At 33.4% G+C, this 21599-nt stretch overlaps 1 pseudogene; it reads left to right on the top strand.

The window, feature by feature from the left end:
* LOC129923406 (dynein axonemal heavy chain 6-like) overlaps positions 1–21599 on the top strand; it is a 79254-nt pseudogene that overhangs the window by 48654 nt on the left and 9001 nt on the right.

The raw sequence follows: 21599 nt of genomic DNA, 5'->3' as shown, positions 1-21599 counted from the left end.
TACAGTTTGTTCTCTCCCTATCAGAAAGTCTTTAATCCACTGATGCAGTGGACCATTAATGCCGAAATATTTTAATTTTTTAAGCAAACTATGGTGGTGAACTTTGTCAAAAGCCTTAGAAAAATCTAGTAAGATAGCATCTATTTGTTCACTATTATCTAAACCTTTTGAAAAATCATCAATTAGTCCTATTAGTTGTGTTTCACATGATCTATATTTCCTAAAGCCATGTTGGTATGGTGTGAGGACATTATGTTTGTCTAAGTGGTTTATGATGTTGCTACATATTATGTGTTCTAGGATTTTACATGTGATGCTGGTAAGTGATACTGGTCTGTAGTTCCCTGGGTCAGATTTTTCTCCTTTTTTAAATAGGGGGGTGACATTAGCTTCTTTCCAGTCCTTTGGTACTCTGCCCTGGTTAAGTGAAGCCTGAAAGAGTATTTTGAAAACTGGGGCTAACTCATTACTTAGTTCTTTGAGTAATCTAGCTGGAATACCATCAGGTCCAGAAGCTTTATTTGGTTTGGTGTTGGCTAATAGTTTTTGAATTCCATTTTCTTGTACTACTATATCTTCTATGTTGTCTACTTGGTTCAAATTCAGTAATATGTCTTTGTCTCCTGGGGCTGAGAATGCTGATGCAAAGTATTTGTTTAGAATGTTTGCTTTATCATTATGTATTATGTTATGTTCATCTTTTAATGGCGCTACGCCTGTTGTTTCCATTTTCTTAGACTTAATGTATGACCATAGGTTTTTGTTGTTATCTTTAGATATTACATTGTTTATGTATTCACTCTGCAGCTGTCTGCTTACTTTTTGGGTTAAGTGTTTAATTTTTATATACTTTTTGTAAACTCTTTCTGCATTAGTTTCTTTAAATTTTCTATAGAGGTTTTCCTTCTGTTTACAAAGCTTCTTTAGTCTATTATTAAACCAGCATTTATTTATTTTGTTTGATGTGTATTTAGTTGGTATATGATTTTCTATTATGCTTTTAAGATGGTTTTTAATGAAATTCTTTTTCTAATAAGAATGTTTGTTGAAAGTTTAGTGCAGCTTGGTGTAGTTGTGTTAGGTTACATTTATTCCAGAGTAAGATTTTTCTTTTGGGTTTTGTATTGGCTACTGCTTTTATCTGACTGTGTATTTTTATGATCTCATGGTCTGATAGACCAGGGATAATTTCATAATCAACTACTAATCCAGGTCTGTTGGTTAAGAAGAGATCTAATGTGTTGTTTAATCTAGTTGGCTTTTTAATGATTTGATCTAAACTTAGGTTGTGTAAAGTTTCTATGAAAAGCTCATTTATGTCCTTAAGGTTTTGGTGTTTATCTATGGTTAGTGTTTTCCAATTTATATCAGGTAGGTTGAAATCACCCATAATCCAAAAAACTGCATTTTTATTTGTCTCTTTAAGTGTAGTAATCTGATTACATAGTTCCTGCATGTATTCTAAACTAGAATTTGGTGGTCTGTAAATGCTGCCTATTATTAGGGATGTTGAGGTGGTATTAATTTTACTTAGATTCATTATAAGACATTTGAATGTATTTAATAATTTGGATACAAAAACTTTTCTACAGGTTGGACTAAACGATTGATTGAGCTTCAAATACCTGCAACAGAAAATATGACTCTTGTGTCAGTCTTGGCAGATATATATGAAATTCGACAATGGAATGCTGACGGTCTGCCAAGAGATGCTGTTTCAATTGAAAACGCTGTTCTTGTAACTAAAGGTCGCAGGTGGCCTTTGATGATTGACCCACAAGAACAGGTAAAGTTTTTAAGTAAACAAATAATGTTTCTAGTATGTACTTGTATTGATTAAAGCTGAGTATTATTGTTGACACTTCTTTCAGGCCAACAGATGGATCAGAAATAGAGAGGCTCTAAATAAGCTTAAAATTATTAAATTATCAAATTCCAACTTTCTGAGAACACTTGAAGCTTGCATAAGAGGAGGTTTACCTGTTTTGATGGAGGATGTTGGTGAAGCTTTGGATCCAGCACTAGAACCTGTCTTGTTAAAACAAACCTTTATACAGGTAACATTTTTCTATTACATCTAAACATTTAAACACTTTATTGTATACCAAAATTTTCTCTGTGTGTGTAAAAGCTGTGTTTGTAAAAGCAAAAAGGTTTAATGATGGAGTTATGTCTCCTGACTTGTTACAACTTTACGTAATCTACCCTTGGACTCCAATATGTTTTGAGGGTTTGGTCAGTGCAACATTCAATTCATTTCTCCATCTATAACTAAAGTGCTTTACATGACAAGTAACATATCAAGTTTTAAACTCCTTTAGGTATTTGAACCTTTTATGTAACCTTATTGACTTTTTTCAGTTATATATTTATAAGTAAGGTCACTTTTATCAAATTTGACATTATGAAAATGCTTCATTTCTAAGGACTTAACATGTTTCTCTATAAGAGTAGATTAAAAAATTTTGAGTTTTTTGGTGTTCCTAATTAGGTATTTGTGAAGTAAAGCTATTGCTTGCTTTAATCCCAGGATTCTCAAAGAGATGCCCAGAACAGTGTTAATGCAGAGTGTTCAGATGCAAATGTATTGTTGAACAGAGAGGAAAAAAAATGTTACTGTAATCTTTTAGAACACTAATCTTGGTTGCTGAAGTTATCAAAATATATTTTGTACAAAAATAAATAGTATAATGTTGTAGGTAACTGTGAATGAAAAAATGCGAGGCTAAAATGATAATACATAAAAGGTTAAGGATGATTTTATGGAATGCCTCCCCCCTCCCCATTTGCCAATGCTTTCAATGAATTTCTTAGTGTTGTATCTGGTCTCCTTAGTGGTTGTCTTGGAATGTTCCTGGTTTTTTTTTTAATAGAGTATATGTAGTCATAATGTATTTCCAATTAGAAAATTATTTTCTGGTCACAGCCTACTTGTTATATTATAGCAGAGAACAGATCATCTTATCCTATCTTGTCTGCTTACCATATTCCTTTGTAGATTGAAATCTAGATAATGATATTTTAAACATTCTCGAATATCATTCTCATTATAACTATGTTATAGGCTGATTTATGATAATTTTTCTTTCCTTTTCTAAGGGAATGAACTAAGTTTTATGTTTAGGCTCACAATAGATTTTATTGGAATTATAAGAAAATATAAGATGGAGTTCATTTGCCCCTGAGTCCACCCAACTCTAATGGGTACCCGACTTTAGTTGTGGAATGTAAAGGCGGTTGGTCATGTACTGGCCACATAACACCCTGCTTGTTAACTGTTGGCCATAGAAACAGATGACCTTAACATCATCTGCCCCATAGATAGCAAGGTCTGAAAGGGGCAACTTTACTTTTACTTAGCTCCTGTCTCATGTTTACAGGAAATATTCAATGAACAGCTATTTGGATGTAATCTTTAAAATTAAAACAAAAGTTAGTTTATCTTGTAATATTTCTAAAAGTAATGAAGTCTATTCACATGTAAAATATTTCACATGTTCCTTCAGATTTGATGGTAATTTCATCCTAACCAAACCTCTCGCTGAACTGTAGGATATGAATCTGGTACTATTGAGACCATCCAACAACAGTCCAGCCAGCATATCACACTACCTGACTCCCATCAATTAAATAATAAGGACAAATTTTAGCATGAATAATATTATAATAAATGAAATGACCATAAATAGAATCATGATGAATCAACTAGTAATGAATGAGATTATTATAAATAAAATCAACATGAGTGAAATTATAATTGAATTTGTCATGAATGAGCTTAAAAGGAAATTGGAAGGATAGAACTTGCAGTTAAAAACTAAATTTTCAAAGTGATACCCAATGTATAGAGTTTTAGGCCAACATTCTGATTGAATAAAAATTACTTTTTAATCTTTTTTTTTCGTTGTCTTTTTCAGGGTGGGCGTGTGTTGATTCGCTTGGAGGATAGCGATATAGACTGATCGAAACTTTCGCTTCTATATGACCACCAAACTTTCTAATCCACATTACTTGCCAGAAGTCTGCATCAAAGTAACAGTTATCAATTTCACAGTCACCAAGAAAGGCCTTGAAGATCAACTTCTTAGGTTGAAAATTTCTTTCGCATCTATTTTTTTTTTTCTTGTTACATACATTTTATTTTAGCTCTGGCTTAACATCCAAAGCATTCTTTCAAGACTAAATTAACCAGTCGAATTGTTAAAAAGTTTAAAAAAAAAAAAAAATAAGATTGGTTAAACTAAATACATTACAATTTTTATTACTACTATAAAATCTACTTTTATGTAAATGTTGTTTTATTGTTTTGATTATGAAAATATATAATTTTTTTGGGAATACAATCTGTTTTTAAATAGACTAATTTTTAACTAGGAGCAGTAAAAATTTCAACTAGTTACATTTAATAGGTCAGACATGAAAAGGTTGTTTTTCTTTCTATTGGTTGTAGTGATGTTGTCAGTTTAGAGAGACCAGACTTGGAAGAACAAAGAAATGAAATCATCATGAGAATCAATGCTGATAAGAACCAGCTGAAATCTATTGAAGATAAAATTCTGAAGTTACTTTTTGAATCGGAAGGAAATATATTGGACAATGAAGAACTTATCAATACATTGAATGATTCTAAGGCAAGTATCACATAGGCCTTGAAGTGTGTGAGTTTCACTTGTTTCCATTGGTAATGTGGGTGTTTATAACCATTAAAGCATCATTCAAATGTCCCAAGTACATCTTGAGGATCTCTCATTCCTTATATCTCTCTGCAGAAGTAACACAGCACTAAAATAATTTTTTTTATAATTCCAGTAGCAGAGTTTAATATATAATAATGATCATATAATTATAATGTGATTTAGAAAACAAAGATGTAGAAGACTAGAAATCAAACAGAAAAAATACCATCATGTTTTATTAGACTTGGTTCAAGAAAAAACAATGTTCATAAAGTTAAACAAAATTCTAAGATTAAAATGGGTCTAACAATGTTACCAGAAAATTATATCATGAGGGTGTCTACCAATAAATTTTACTGCTATTGGGAAAAAATTGGTTTTAGTTGCCAATTTAAAGTAAAAACATCAAGTAACAGTGTAGATACACTTGTTGAAATAAGTTCAGATGTAAAATTCATAGCAGACATGTATTAACTAGTTTTTAATTCTGATCAACTTAAAGAAAAATATTGAATGGTTTCTTGACAGGTCACCTCAGCAGTTATCAAAGACTTACATTGAATTGTTTCTTGACAGGTCACCTCAACAGTTATCAAACAAAGACTTGCTGAATCCGAGACAACAGAAGAAAAGATCAGTGTGGCCCGGGAGAAATATCGCTGTGTTGCTGAGAGGGGTTCGGTTATGTACTTTCGTGTCTGACATGGGGGAAGTAGATCCCATGTATCAATTCTCTCTCAAGTATTTTAAACAGGTAAAGGAATGGATAAGCCAATAAAATCATCACATTAGTATGTGTAATTTACATTCCTAAACCAATAAGTATTGATCTTAGTACCCAAAGTTGGTCTCTTTCAAATGGTAGTGGGCCCATGCATAAATGTAAAATTTTTAACTTTACCCATATTTACTTCATATACATTTTGCAAGTATTTAAAAAGGATATTGTTATAAATGAACTTATTGACATGGGTAAGGTTAGATGTGCATATGACGCGCTCACACAGGTGACAGAAGCCATCTACTGCTAGCATTAAACCAGGATGAGGGATGGCCCTTCAGGAACACTCTACTTGAAAATAGGTTGTGATGTGGTCATGTGATTTGTCTAAAAAAGGTCTGGGGACATTCTGTCATTTCCTAGAAGGCCTTCATTGGCCCTTTATAAAGAGAAGAGGTGGCAGAGTCAAGATAGTCTGGTAGAGTCCAGGTTCAGTTCAGTTCTGGACAAAACAGATAGTCTAGTATGATTCAATTAAGTAGAGCAGTACCTTTTTGTAAGGTTCTCTACAGTGAAGTGCTTGTGCAGTCTTTCAAACTTCCAACTGTACAGTATTTGACATAGTTTATTAGAGTTGATAAAGTACCCGGCAATCTGAGTCCAGTGTTTCCAGGAAGCCAGATAGATAGTCATAACAATAAAAACAGATAATTTACTCATGTATAAGCACATGTGTTTTTTTCTCATATTCTTTGACAATCAGTATATGTCTTATCCAAAATATCCATTATTTACAGTTAAAGTTTGAAATACAGTGTCATTATTAACTAATTTAGAAAATTCATTTTAAAATGTTTAGCTTCTTTGTGTATTGTGTTGCTGATGGGCAGAACCACTTTAAACATTACCTCTGTAAGCCGATTATAATAATAATCTTTATTATCCATGAATGCTTTGCTAGATGGTATATTAGATGACAATGACGGTATATAAGATGATAATGATGCCAACCTGCAACAAATTTTAGCACTGCAGCTATGGTTCTTGACAAGGCTAGATGGGATTCTTCTGTAAAATCCATTGTTTCTTTGTGATTAAAAGAATGAATTACAAGGTGTCAACATTTTTGTCATCTGTGCCTCTGTAATAAATTGGTAGGGTTCGAAAACAGGACTAGGCAGTAGTCAAAAGGACCGAGGAGCCATCTGTATGAATATGAAGTAGAAATTAGTTTGGTGTATTTTTTAGAAAATCTGAAACAAATTTGAAAAATGAAATGATGCTAGAATAGAGTAGTTTTCTCCCCTACACCCACATTACTAATAAAATTAAAAAAAAAAAAAAAATCTCCCTCCCCATCATCTGATTGTCTGAAAGGAAAATTGGTCCAGTCCAAAGTTAGGCAATCATGTCTGAGTTTAATTTGAATTTTAGCCTTTATTTTTCCAATGTTTCAAATGCTTAGGATTCAGTCAGAAACATCTTAACCATTTTATTATTTTAAAATTTTATTCAGCTATTTAACGATACAATCTCAACCAGTGAGAAGTCTGATGACCTTCAAACATGACTGGACATTTGCTTAGAAGAGACTACAGTATGTATTTACAAGAATGTTTTTATGGTAATTCTTGTATTGTTACCTGCATTGTGTCTCATGGTTTCAGTAATATTGACATTACTGGAATTGGTGTAATGCAAAAAAAAGCACTCCACTGCCTATAAAATGCTTCCAAAGGCATGCGTCTCAAATAGCCCTCTGACAACTAGTCCAACTCAGATATTGGATCCGGCTTGAACTGTTATCTGTAAAGAAGAGCACTGGTGCTTTAACAAGTAATCTTCAGGCAGGAAGGGGCTCCTTAGCTTGCTGGCTACCCACCTAGGAGAAGGAAAACTCTAATTCAAATCTCTACTCATTGCAGCTATATCCAAACATGGGGAAACTTTTCAGGAGTCAACCCTGAAGAAAAATCAAGAGCCAGTGACCCTTGGGTAGCTTACAGTGCTACACCTTGGCAGAGTCTGCGATGCCGATAAAATTTACCCCTTAACTTTATTGGCATTAACCTTCATTTGGATAGATCAGCTGGTTGGGAGGGGGGAGGACTGCTCCATGTGTGACATGGTTCCAATCATAGCCTATGTATTCATCTCAATTACATGAGACCAATAGTTGTTTCATAACTGAAGGAGGCCATAAAATAATCAAATGTATCTCATAGTGCCTCTAGTATATGGTTTTGTGGGTCATGCTTTATTTTGTAGTATGCTTGGTCCCCTTTCACATCCTTCAGATGCAGATAATGCAAAGGTCATCTGTTTCTATTACTGATGGTTAACAAGGGTGTTCTTAGCTAATGTCAAGTACCCATTATTTATATTGTAAATCTTAAAGAATTCATTAACTAAATTAACTTTGATCTTACTTACAGATTAATGTGACATGTGAAATGAGATATTCCTCTAGTGGTTGCTTTGATTTTCTTTCAGAGGTCTCTTTGAAAAACACAAGCTTGTATTTTCATTTTTGCTTTGCTCAGAGATTATGAAAACTGAAGGGGAAATAACTCCCTTGGAGTGGAATTTTTTTCTCCGTGGACCTATTGGAGGTATAGAGAAGGTACTAGACATTTTGATTAATATTTCTCTTCTTCTCTTATTTCAACTTCATTTATTTTAGGAAATGCCTTCACAGAAATGAAATGACTTTCTAGAGATCCTAGAGATATATAAATATGTTATCATTTTATTATATACATTAGGAATAAAAAGTTTTAAATAATAGTACACTTGTATGGAGTAGTGATTTTCTGTGACCGTGGCTGTGTATCGATGATTAGCCTCTTTATGCAGAAAAGACAGAAGAGAAGTTACAAAGGGAAGATTATAAGTTTCAACAGATGTAAAATGCTGAATGCCACAGAATTTTCTGTACATCTTAAAGATTGTAGCTTATTCAAATCAATTAGATTTGAGAGTTTAAATTTATATAACCATTGAGAATCAACACACTTTGTCACCACTGACAACTTGACATATTTATGGATTATTTAGAATCTCATTGAAAGAGGAAGGTTAAACAATTATAGAACACACAACTTCTATCAAAATAAAAACTTTTTTTCTTTTATTGTAATTAAAAGCCATTACATTTTCTACAGCAAAATGTCCCCAAACCAGAAAACACAACGTGGCTTCCATTAAATGTTTGGAAAATGGCCTGCGAGATGAGTGACACATCTGAAAACTTCCGTTACATCCATTATGATTTGGATAAAACACCTGTATGGATAAGACTGGATGAAGGCCCTGAGGTAATGATAACGATAACAAAATGCATTACCCATATAAAAAAATATTAAAACAATCAGTCTCAATCAAACTGAAGGCTACATATCTTAATAATTAGGACATATCTTCAATAAAGATCATTTCATTCTTTGAAATCTGTCTCTTTAATCTATTTGTACATAATAATGAGAGACTTAACTCTGCAAAGGCATTGTTTTTCTGGCTGATTCAGGCAACCCATTTCAGGCATAGGAAATAAATAGCACTTTTAAGAATTTGTCCTAGCATTTAGAATGAGAAATATGCCTTAATCACTTGTCATATATTAAATTGTTTTATTGTGGTTCTAAATTATACAAAATATTTTACAGTTTGTGGCATAGTAACCATGGCACAAATGGGTTCCGTGAGCCCAGGCTCATTACCAATCTCTTAAAAACAAAATGTGTTTTAATGTTTTGAATTCTTACTTTTATTTCCCATTAATTCTGTGATTATAATTTTTAAATTGTCTGCAGTATATTGCAATTTGATAAAGAAACTGATGGGGCCTCCGTACAGGATGACTAAATTTAGTTTTGTCATTCTAGATTCATTGTTTTAATCCTGTGCCCAAGAGTCTCTTGCTACCCCTTCTGTTTACTCTGTAATGCTAGCCAAACACATTTTCTGTAATAGTATATAGCCTGGTGAGCCAATACACATAAAGCAATGAACAATCAAAATAAGCACTATATTTCTTATGGTCATAAAGAATTCACATTAGTCTGAACACATTTGGATGAACCTATAATAAAAATCTGTTGTTGAAATCATTAATGTATACTGTGTACAGCTCTCTGTACTTTAGTTCCAGTGTTACTGAATTAGACTCAGATTGCAAGTCCAGTCACATTTATTGGGTTGGTTAGTTCTTAGCTTCATATCAGGATTTCCTGACCACAAACTCACGAAGCTCTATTACTATCTTAAAAAGCTGAACAAATGGACCAAATGAAGATCGTAAAATTAAGAGCAGATAGTTGCTATCTTTGCACCAAAAATGCAACAGCTTTTGTTGAACCTTATGATGATAATATTCATGAGGTCAAAATGCATTTTATTGATCAAGCCAGTTATCTGATGAAAAAAAACCCACAAAAGTGCAAACATAAAAAAAAAAAAAAAAAGCAGAAGATGCAGATTAAGGAGACGCCCACAAAAATTCAGACTTAACAAACAACCAGCAAGCTTGCAGACAAAAGAAACAAGCATGAAGATTAAGACAAGAAACAATTAGCAGAAAATGCAGACATAAGAAAAACACCTTGAAGATACAGACATAAGGAACAACAGGCAGAAGATGCAGACATAAACCTTTAAATTCAAGAGTGTAAATTTGAGCCTCCAACTAGGAACAATTAAGTGAGTTGGCATCTTTCACACAAAAATTGTAGTGCTTGTGACAATAACAAAACAATAGTGCCTTGTGACAAACATAAAGTTTTTTATTTCACTTTCTCTAGTGGGTATTCCCATTTTACATAATGATTTATCAATCTATGTAAGCAATGGACATAAAGTTTATACAATAACTGTTGGAAAAAAAGAAAATGAACAAGATAACAATTATTTTGGTGTATGGTTAGTTTAGTTCTTTCCTTGTAAATCCTAGGCACAATTTGAACCGGAGGGGGTATGGGGTGAATGTTATGAAAATGATTTAATGTATCAGTTGTTGTTGTTATGTTAACGTGTGCTTGTAACTTTCCATAAGAATGTGTTCAGCAAATATTAGAGATGTGTGTTGTGTAGTCATTCAGTGTATTTCGACTCCAGGAGGCAAGAGAAAAAAAGTGTTTTTCTTTACAATAACTGTTAAAAATTTTTAAAAAGGCTCATTTTATTAACAAGGATGTATTTTATATTCAGCTTGACTTGGGCCTTTAGGTCTAGGTTTTACAATGTTATGAATGCAAGAAGCTTGTGAAAGTTTTTGCGTTTTAAAATTGTATAGATTATAACTGAGAAAGCATGATTTTTTTTATATCAAAAACTTTAGGTTCAAGCAAATCCTCCTCCGGAGCGCTTTCTCTACGCTGTCTTGGATCCCCCTGAATATAACGATGGTGATCTGCCTCTTCCAGATAGAGTTAATGGAAATTGGAATGATTGCCTGACAGCGTTTCAAAAATTAATGTTTGTTAAAGTTTTCCGTGAGGAAAGGGTGAGTTTTCAATTAAAAGTTTTGTTGTGTGCCCAAGAAAGAGCATCACACTCACGTCTTACAAACCAGTACATAGACCTACTATTCTAACTGTGAAACTGGCAAAGGGGATCAAAGGATCTTGCGCCATAGCCTTAAGTTTTCTTACCATGGTCATAGTTTAAATATTAGATCTATGTTCTGCGGCACAGGTTCTCTGTAAAATCACATCACATCTTAGATCCCTGGGTTAGGGCAGTCAAATGGATAATCTAGATCTATGGCCTGCTAACCAAACTTCTTCCCAGTTAAAGGCTCATTCTGGCTTTTTACAATATGATGAATTAAAAATAATGCTTACACTCACAATGTTCAAATGTTTAAAAGGAGTTGATATTCTCTGTAACATGAATTAACTTAATGTTGAGGTAGAAAGACTAATTGAATAGATCTAGATCTAGATTAATCTAAATTGATGCTAGGGTTATCCTTCAATGCTAATAGATATCTTGGGGCTATTGAGATTGTTGATCCATTAAAAATGATAGAAAAAAGTAGCAGTTAGGATCAAAATAATCTTCTAACTATAAAGCACTGTGTGTAAATTTTTTTCAACAAAGATATTTTTCTTGGGTTTTATGTGAATAAAAATTAATTATATCCTTTTTGGATTTATTGTTAACTTTTATATTATGTCAATTCTGTTTTTATCCTAGACAACATTTGCAGTGACAGAGTTTGTTTCTGAATGTTTAGGGAAACAATTTGTTGAAAGTCCTCCTGTCACATTGCCAGAACTCTATGAAAGTATGTCTAAGACTACTCCACTGGTCTTCGTTCTTTCTCCAGGATCAGATCCAATGACATCATTTCTACGTTTTGCTAAAGATATGGGAGTTCATGAAAAGTAAACACAGACATTTTTCAATAAATATATTCATTAAATTAGTTTTCTACCATAAATGTCTTCTTTAAATTAAGCTAAATTCTATGGGAATTTAAATATGATTGTTATGGAAAAGAGAAACATAAAGCTTACATGGAGAAACTGCTGCCATTTTTGTGACATCTTTTTTGTCTGGTGTCAGTCTGCTGCCCTTTCATATCAGTTAGTTCTTGAAAATTAAGTTTTAAACGAAACAACATAGGGAACTAGATTTCTTTGCAACACTAGCTTTTAATACAAGTAGATCTACATCATCTCATTCACAAAGTCAAGGCTCTAACTCTAGTTAGACTGAGAGTTTCTTATTACAGTGTTCCCCCTGCTTCCTCATTTTCCAAGAGTTTCTGTAATCTCCTCAAATTTACCCATATGACTGAAACAGCTCAGCTTTGTCTTTTCACATTATAGACTTGAGAAGTTCCTCCTTTTTTTGTCATCCAGAGTGTTGACTTGTAAGAGTAAAAACCCAGCATTTTTCTGTAGCATTTATTTGAATTTTTTCTTTCTGTGTTCAGTATCCAACTTACACAACCATGTGGGGGTTCAGAGACCACTAGGGAAGAATGCAGCTGTTACTTTTCCAGATTCTCTAGATTGCTTATGACAGCAACTGCCAAGCTTAAAAGGGTTTTTATTTCTTATTGATTTGAAGTCCATCTCTTCCAATGTTTGACCATAGGTATTTAAATGAGTCAACTTCTTCTAATGTTAGTTCGTTCGACTGTACCCCAACATCCTCAACATCTCATTATATCTCCAGCACAAACTAGTATTTTGAATTTATCAGCACTGATTTCCATGCAGACTGCTCTAGTATACAGTTTTGAAGTAATATCTTGTACCTGGTCTGAAATTTCCCCAATGAGGTCTATATCCTCTTCAAACCCGAGATGGACAAAGGCTGCCTATATGGTCAAGTAGGAGTAAATCCTTCTAGAGTTTCCATCATAATATGCTTCAGAAATATGTTAATAAGAGCTGGAGAGATAATGCATCCTTACCTCACTCCAATGGATGTCCTAAAACTTTCTCCAACTTTGTTGTGCAGAAGTATTGAGCTGTTTACCTTAGGGTGTAGGGCTTCGATATTATTGATAATGTTTTTATCCAAGCTGAACTCCCCCATCACTTACCACATACCATGATGCCAAAACCAGTCAAACGTGTTTTTTTTTAAATCTGTGAAGTCGTGTACCAGTTTATTTAGCTGTTAAAGACATTTTCTCCTTTAACAGTCTAATGTTAAATATATGTTCAAGAATGCTTCTACCTTTGCAAAGGACCTCCTCAACTTTTGAGTCTGTTGAAATTATTTTCAGCATTATTTTGCTTGGATAACTATTAGACTTTATCGTTCTATAGTTTGTTTGTTTTTTTATTGTCTCAAGTTTTCTTTCTGGAGCAGTGGAATAAAAAAAAATTTGGTTTTATTCTTGTGGCAATATTTTTTTTAATCCCATATTTTCTGGCAGATAGTCCTAAAAATTTTGTTATATTTGAGCCATTGTATTTTAAAAGTTCTGATGGTATGTTATCCCTCTGATGATACAATATAAATACCATCAGAAGGATAGAAGTGTTACTTATTTGAAACCTATCAATTTTTTATTTGTTTTATCTTAATACAGTTTAATTATATATTTGATAAATTCTTCTTTGTATAACTTTTAATTTGGAGCAAGCTGGCTAAGGGAAATTTCTGTGGCATTTTACGTCAGGAGAGACGATCTTTTCCCTTTGCAACATCTTGTGTGACTAAAGAGGCCAATCCTTGATACACAGCTGTGATCGCAGGTTGGGCATATGTGATCACCAGGCGCCATTGCATTATCACCCTTCTTTCTGCTTCTGTAGTGTATGGCATCTGCAATCCGAGACCCTTCTTTTATGCTCTCTCTTCTTGTAGATCTATCCAAAGCTACTTTTTCCAAGCTGCTAGTGTCAATTTTGAAGAGCTTCATGTCGCGTTTGCATACATCCATATAACGTAAAAGTGGGCGACCAGCGGCTCTCCTGCCTTCTATTAGATCACCATACAGAATATCTTGTGGAAGTCGATCTACTGACATTCTACAAACGTGGCCAAGCCAGCCAAGGCATCTGCTGCTGATAACAGAGCGCATGTCCTGGCATCCTGCTCTTTGTAGCACTTCCTTATTGGTTATCCTATCTTGCCACCTTATTTTAAAGATCCGCCTTAGGCATCGGAGGTGGAAGACATTCAGCTTTTTTTCTGCCATGAGTAAGTTGACCAAGTTTCACTTCCGTATAGCAAGGTGCTCAACCACACAGGTCCAGTAGACTAGGGCTTTAGTATTGTTAGTCAGCAATATGTTGTCCCACACTCTTTTCTGCAACTGTGACATGGTGGCCATTGCTTTGGCTATCCTGTTGTTAATGTCTTTATCCAGTAGAGTATTGTTGGATATGATGGAGCTGAGATAGCAAAAGTGATCCACAACTTCTAGTGGTTGGCCATTAATGTTTACTTGAGGTGCAGTATTTGTGTTCTGGACTAGTATCTTAGTCTTACTTTGACTAATGTTTAAGCCTAACTTCTGGCTAGCAGCAGATAGTTTGTCAACTAGGAATTGAAGCTGAATATCAGAATCAGCCAAAATAGCTGCATCATCAACATACAGGAGTTCCCTGATAAGTAGCTTCCTAACCTTGGTTTTTGCCCGCAGCCTTGATACATTAAATAGTTTTCCAGAGGATCTTGTATGGAGAAACACACCTTCGTTGATGTCGTTGTACGCATGATGCAGTAGACAGGAGAAGAATATGCCAAACAGAGTAGGTGCAAGCACACATTCCTGCTTGACACCACTGCTTACCCCAAAAGGTGTTGATTGGGCTCCATTGAATTGACAGTACATTTCGTTTCCTCATGAAAGCACTCAATAAACTTCAGTAGTTTGGGAGGGCAACCTATTATCCTTAGGAGTTTGAAAAGGCCACTTCTGCTGACCATATCAAAGGCTTTAGTAAGATCAACGAAAACGATGTAAAGGGGTCTGTCTCTCTCTGAATTTCACCTAAGGGAAATTTAATTATTATGTTATTATTAGAGCTAACGAAAGACATGACATTTCCTAAATTTTATTTATGGATGATTAGTTATTGCTTAATTACATTGTGGTTGTTTTTATTAAATCCTCATCACATTTAGAAAGTAATTTGTAGGTTTGATTCCTTATTTTAACTATTCACTTATAGTGTGAAATCAATTTCACTTGGCCAAGGTCAAGGTCCAGTGGCGGATAAAATGATCAAGAATGCAACCAAATTTGGTGAATGGGTTTTTGTACAGGTAAGGAACAGAAGCTAGCATTTTTTTTTTTAGACCTTTCCAATTGTCATTTTCAAAAAGTATATAGGTAACTGTTATATTATAATCTCTCCTAGCCATTGACTAAACAGAAACCAATGTTTGTTATTTTTGTATAAACATAGATTTTTTTCCCCCAGATTTATAAATATATTAATTAAAAATTTGATTGTATTAATTTTAAAAGACTTAACATTTTTTGCTTTAAAAAGTTATTTAAACCAAAACATTTAGTTTAAATTTAACTGAAAAATTCTTTTTAGAATTGCCATTTAGCCTCTTCATGGATGAATGCCATGGAAGACATTATAAAAAATATCCAGGAGACCAGTTCACTTTTACACAGTAACTTTAGACTCTGTCTTCAATGCCTGCCAAACATTTCCCTGTCAGTGTTCTTCAGAATAGTGTCAAAGTCACTAATGAGCCACCTAAGGGCATTAGAGCCAATCTAAGAAGGGCATTCATAGATATGTCAACTTCATTTTTTGAAGACCACCGTAAGACTTTTTTGTTTTTGTTAGAAAATTTTTTTAATAATTAACAATAAATTCCAACACTATGATAGTATTGAGAGATGATAATGTAGTCCTCTGTGTTAATAGTAATAATGTTATTTACACTATGTATTGTGTATGGATTATTATAGTGTTGGTTTAATCCTGTGCACTCCCAGGGGAGCATAGGGCCGCAGCCACACCTCTCCACTGAACTCGGTTCTGAGCAGCTTTCTTCATCTTCTGCCATGTCATTCCAGTACCCTCAGCTTCACTGATGACTGACCTCTTCCAGGTTTGCTTGGGTCTGCCCACTTTCCTCTTTCCTTGTGGGTTCCAGTCAAGTGCCTGCCTTGCAACATTGGTAGCTGGTTTTCACAGGGTGTGTCCTATCCAGCTCCATTTTCGTTTTGTGATGTCTTGGGCTATGGGCTTTTGTCTAGTTCTCGCCCACAAATCGATAGCAGTTATCTTTTCTGGCCACATAATTCCTAATATGCGGCGTAGGCATCTGTTAACAAAGGTCTGGAGCTTTTCCATATTTGTTATATTTGTTATTATAGTGTAGGTTGATTGATTTTTTAATTTAAAAATGACAAAAAAAAAGACATTTTAAAGATTAGTAATAATAATGACTGACTTAACTTGTGTTATTGTTTCTATATAAATTTAAAAAAATTTTTATAACAGCTCTGGGAATGGACTGGAGGAAGATCATTTTTGGCATTTGTTTTTTTCATGCTGTTATTCTTGAGAGGAAAAAATTTGGACCATTAGGCTGGAATATTACAGTAAGAGTCATGTTAAGACTGTAGAACTGGGATATTACAGTTAGAGTGTAGAACCATAATATTACAGTAAGAGTAATGTTAAGAACTGGAATATTATCTATTAGTGTAAGGACCCATTCAATTTTTTTTGTTTTTTAGATACTATTAAAGCTATTACATAACAGACATAAACTCAAGTGTTAAAATGACCCATTAATCTAAAAAAAAAGTTTTGAACAGATAGGTCTTAATGTTCTTCTTGAATGTAGTAGTGAAGCAAGCTGTTTGTCTGAGATCAATGGGGAGTGAGTTCGAAACCTTTAGACAAGCACTGAAAAGGCCCACAAACTGTAACTTTTTAGTGAGAAACATGTCACATTGAGTCCATGGACTGCAGGGCTCTCTCTCTAACATATGGAGTGATCAGTTCACTAAAGTAAAAGGACATTCTTAGTTTTGTAGTCAATTCTTGCATTCAATGGAGTGTACACAAGAGAGCAGTAGCAGAATCACTTCTTGTTTTTCATAGGACCATTCATGCAGCATTGTTCTGAATTTGCTCTAGCTCAGCGGTTTTCAACCTTTTAAGGTCGGCGACCCCTTTTAGAATCCCCCACTCTAACGCGACCCCCCCTTAACACACACACACACAGCAATAGAAGAATAGAAAAAAACAATCTATATTTTCGATGGTCTTAGGCGACCCCTGGCAAATTGTCAATCGACCCCCAAGGGGGTCGCGACCCACAGGTTGAGAACCCCTGCTCTAGCTGAATGATGATGTTGTCCTGTATACCTACCTGCTAGCACGGGATTGCAGTAGTCAAGGCAGGAGAGTATGAATATCACAGCTAACTTTTTTTTGTTGACTGTTGTCAAATATGGTCAGATCTGGTCTAATCTGCCCAGCTGCAGATAGAGATATCTTTGCAGAGCTGACTTATGTGTGGGTCAGAAGAAAAGAGTTGAGGCAAAGAAAACTCATATTAGCTTAATTTAAAGAACTAAGCCACGAGCTAGCACCAGTGCTCAAAATACTTTTTCAGGCAACACTTAATCAGGGTAGGGTACCTAAGATTGCAAACTAAGTGGATTAAAGAAACCTGGCAGTTCATGATGAATAGGGAATCTATACTCTCTACATTTGTCATGTAGTTTTCTTAATTGCTTTTGTCCTATCTTTATTCATAGTAATATATATATATATATATAATCCTTCAGTCACGAAAATGAATGCTGTAGTTGACGACTTATTTGACTTAATCCTGTGCACTCCCAGGGGAGCATAGGGCCACAACCACACCTCTCCACCAAACTCGGTTCTGAGCAGCTTTCTTCATTTGCTCCCATGTCATTCCAGTAGTAGTATAGTGCTTATTGCCATTACCACCTCCAGCAAAGAAAACCTTACAATCTGAACAATGAAAAGGAATAGAAAAGCAATCTCAGCAACATGTGTCATGAAGTTATCTAAAAAATCAAAAGTTATTTATGTTAAAAAATAGCTGGAAAAAAAAACAGTGAGGCTATAAAGAAAAAGCTTAGGAATTATGTTGTTTTTTTAGTGTTTCTATTGTTATTATTAGAACTTAATGTTTGTTTTTATTCCAAAAGAATCAACTTGTTTATTAAGGCTTGTCCCATTAAATTAATTATGACATGAAGCTGATATAAAATAATAATTTGACGAGAGTTGGCCTTACTTAATGCTAATTAGGCATGGGGCATCTGACTGTGTTAAGATTATTAAATTTCATTTAGTGCTGGATATTCAAAAATAAATCTTTTCTCTAGGTTACTAGGACATTTTGTTAAACATTTATAATTGTCTAACAACCTTTTTTTTTTCGAGAAAATTCATCTACCTGGTATATTGAAAATACATTTTTTGACCTTTCCTTATAACAATTGTGAAAGACTATACCAGTATAGAGTCAGAATTAATTGAAGCTGGATGATTACTTATATAATATTGTTATTAAATCTTATTTGGATAAAAGATTCCTGGCAGACATTAATCAACTGGCAAAGGAAGTTATGTATTAGAAAAATGTATTCCCTGTGCTGTGTAGAAAAAAAAAACAGAAAGAGATAAAGAGATAATCAATGTTTGAAAGTAATGAGAGGCTGTATTATGGGAGTAGCTACTGTGATATATGGTAGACTAGATTTGTTCAATTTAAAATAGAAAATGCAATTAGGGAAGAAAATTGTGTTTTTGTTCAGTACAGACCATCCTGGCAATGCAAGTTCTAAAATTGGTGGCTCATGAATATAAAAAAAAAAAATGCTCAACACACACAAAAATATAACAAACACACATATAAAGTATAAATATTTCTTTTATTTTTTAAAAAAGAAAATGTTCAGCATCAAAACATGCAGCAATATGGACCTGTTAATTAAACAACTAATAAATCATAATGAACTTAACACAGTTAACAATAATGATATTGTTGTGTCTCTCTCCTTTGTTTCTTGATTGAAATCAAAACAGCTACCACCAATTGCGAGAATGTGGCAACTCAGATTCTCAATAGGGTGATACTTTATTGAGTCTAATGTATTACATGCCAAATAGTGTACTTTATTGAGTCTGATGTATTACATGCCAAATAGTGTACTTTATTGAGTCTGATGTATTACATGCCAAATAGTGTACTTTATTAAGTCTGATGTATTACATACCAAATAGTGTACTTTATTGAGTCTGATGTATTACATGCCAAATAGTGTACTATTGGCAACACAAAATTTCTAATTGAATAACTGTTGTACTGTTCTGATCTTGTACTGGACTCCACTGTGCTAGACCGTCTTGACTCTGCAACTCTCTCTTTTTCTTTATATAGGGTTTCTGAATGTCACTAGTCCTCTCTGGATGATCATTTCTTCACTTTTCTAAAGTAATTCATTTCAAAATATTATCTTTTTAGAAAACAAAATGTATGTATACAGTTTTTCTTATAAATAAGTCGTATCTATTTTTATTTTAGTACGCTTTTAGTGATAGTGATAGAGAGTGTGCATTGCTCAACATGGAAATGTTTTGTAAAGATGGTTACATCCCTTGGGAGACACTGATCTATATAACAGGAGAGGTAGAGTATTGTGTGTATTGTCATTTGCTCATGAGATATAAATATTTTAGTTTCTTTCTAAAACACTAAGCCAAAAATATTTATCTCTTGACTTTTCATGACTTTGTTATAAACATGTAATTAAAAAGAAAAAATTTAAAGGAAATTATTGTAATAGTTTGAGACAACTTATTTAATAATTTTGTAATTGGAATTGACCAGACACGTATGCCCACTTCATGTGGAGCGAAAATGACAAAACAGTGCACATTATATCATATATTCTATATGGATTTTGCTCAGCAGCTAGACATGCAATATCAGGCTTTGAGACCAAGCTGAATTAAAGGAGTAACAGAAGTGGGCTAAATTGAGTCAAGAGAGAAAAGTATCATTTTGTCATCAGACCACAGATGGCTCACATTTAATTATTATCACATTTCTTAAAATGCAATTGTGCATTTTAAAATAAAATACCACCACAATTTTCAAACTACATACATCCATAAAAGACTTCATACATTAATCTATATTCGTTAATTTTCAAATTTTAGGTTAACATTTATGAATGATTATTTTTTTGTACAGTATAATACACAATTAGTTGAATGATTTAAAACTTCTTTTATCACCACAGATTACCTATGGTGGTTGAGTCACAGATGCCCAAGATCAAAGATGTCTAAGGACAATTTTAAAGTTTTTTTTCAGACCTGAAACCTTAAAACCAAAATATAAATACTCGGAATCAGGTAATTGTATGTTCAATATAAAGTACATTATAAAGGAAGTCCTATTCATTTATTTGCGGCAGATGTTGATGTTTATTAGCAGGTTTCAAACTAGGACTAAAATAAATTGAGGATCTGTTTCCTTTTTTTTCTTTTTATACACCATATCTGTGATCTAACCTTTGAAAGTAGCATCTTCGTCTTCGTACAAGTATTACTTCATTCAGTACACACACACATACACACATTGTCCTTAACACTGATCAACATATTTTGATGTAAAATACAAATATTCAAAATTGATTTCTCATCAGTAAGTTTGTATAATGTTCTACTAATAATTTGTAAAAGATTAAGATGCTGGTATAGTCAATAGCTTATGGCACATCAACATTATTTAGATCTCTATTGATTGTAGAGAAGCTGCAGGGTTTAGAAGTGTTGACAACTGATCCAAAAGTTTGTATTGCTATTAAGATCAATGTCATAGAGAGGGGTGTAACATGCACTTTAAAATAGTTGCATGGAGTGATCAAAGCAAAAATTCCTTTTCAAAAATATGCAAACAAAAAACATACATAAATTATAACCAGTTACAGAATTGAAGTATGAGCCTAATCAAAATTGATATAACAAATTAGATTAAATCCATTCTAATCTGACTTCAGAATCCTATGCAACTTGAGCAAAGATTTAACATAGTGAAAGTAGATTTGATTAAGACTGTTTTAGTTAGTCTGTCAGGGTGAGGAACTTTTTAGCTCGTGATACATTGTTTATTTTACTATTCCTTTTATCAGCTGGCAAAAGGGTTAAAAAAAAAAAAACAAACTTGGATGGACACAGATCTCAAAAATAGCTCTAACAAATTTAACAGTTTAAGTATAACTTTGGGAAAAGAATAACTAGCTAATTGGCCGCACTTGAAACTTGTTTGACCATTATAATTTTTCAAAATATAAATTTCTTACAATTAAATTTTGTCTGGAGGTCAAAGAGTTCAATAAATACATTCAACTTTTTCAAGAACATTTGACATCTTTGAAACTTTGATTACTTGTATTAATATCTAGATCCAGTAGTCTAGTCTAGGCTACCCTTTTTTAAAATATTGCCATGTCTGCATCTGTATTACCTATCTAGAATTTTATATATTCTGACTAGATTTATACATGCGCTTAACCTTGATTTATTTCAGGTATGGGGGAGAGGGAATTGTTCTTTTGTTTAAAATGTAGTATTCATGAGTAATTAATAGCAAAGTAATTGCTTACCAAAAGTCATCAGCCTCATAAGAAAGAATGTCTTTGAGAAAAAAAGTTATTGTTTTGTATTAAATACAATGGGCCATGGAAGGTAATTTTGTAA

Source organism: Biomphalaria glabrata, chromosome 16 (genome assembly GCF_947242115.1).
Source record: "Biomphalaria glabrata chromosome 16, xgBioGlab47.1, whole genome shotgun sequence".
Classification (NCBI taxonomy): domain Eukaryota; kingdom Metazoa; phylum Mollusca; class Gastropoda; family Planorbidae; genus Biomphalaria; species Biomphalaria glabrata.
This window is presented reverse-complemented; position numbering and strand designations above follow the sequence as displayed.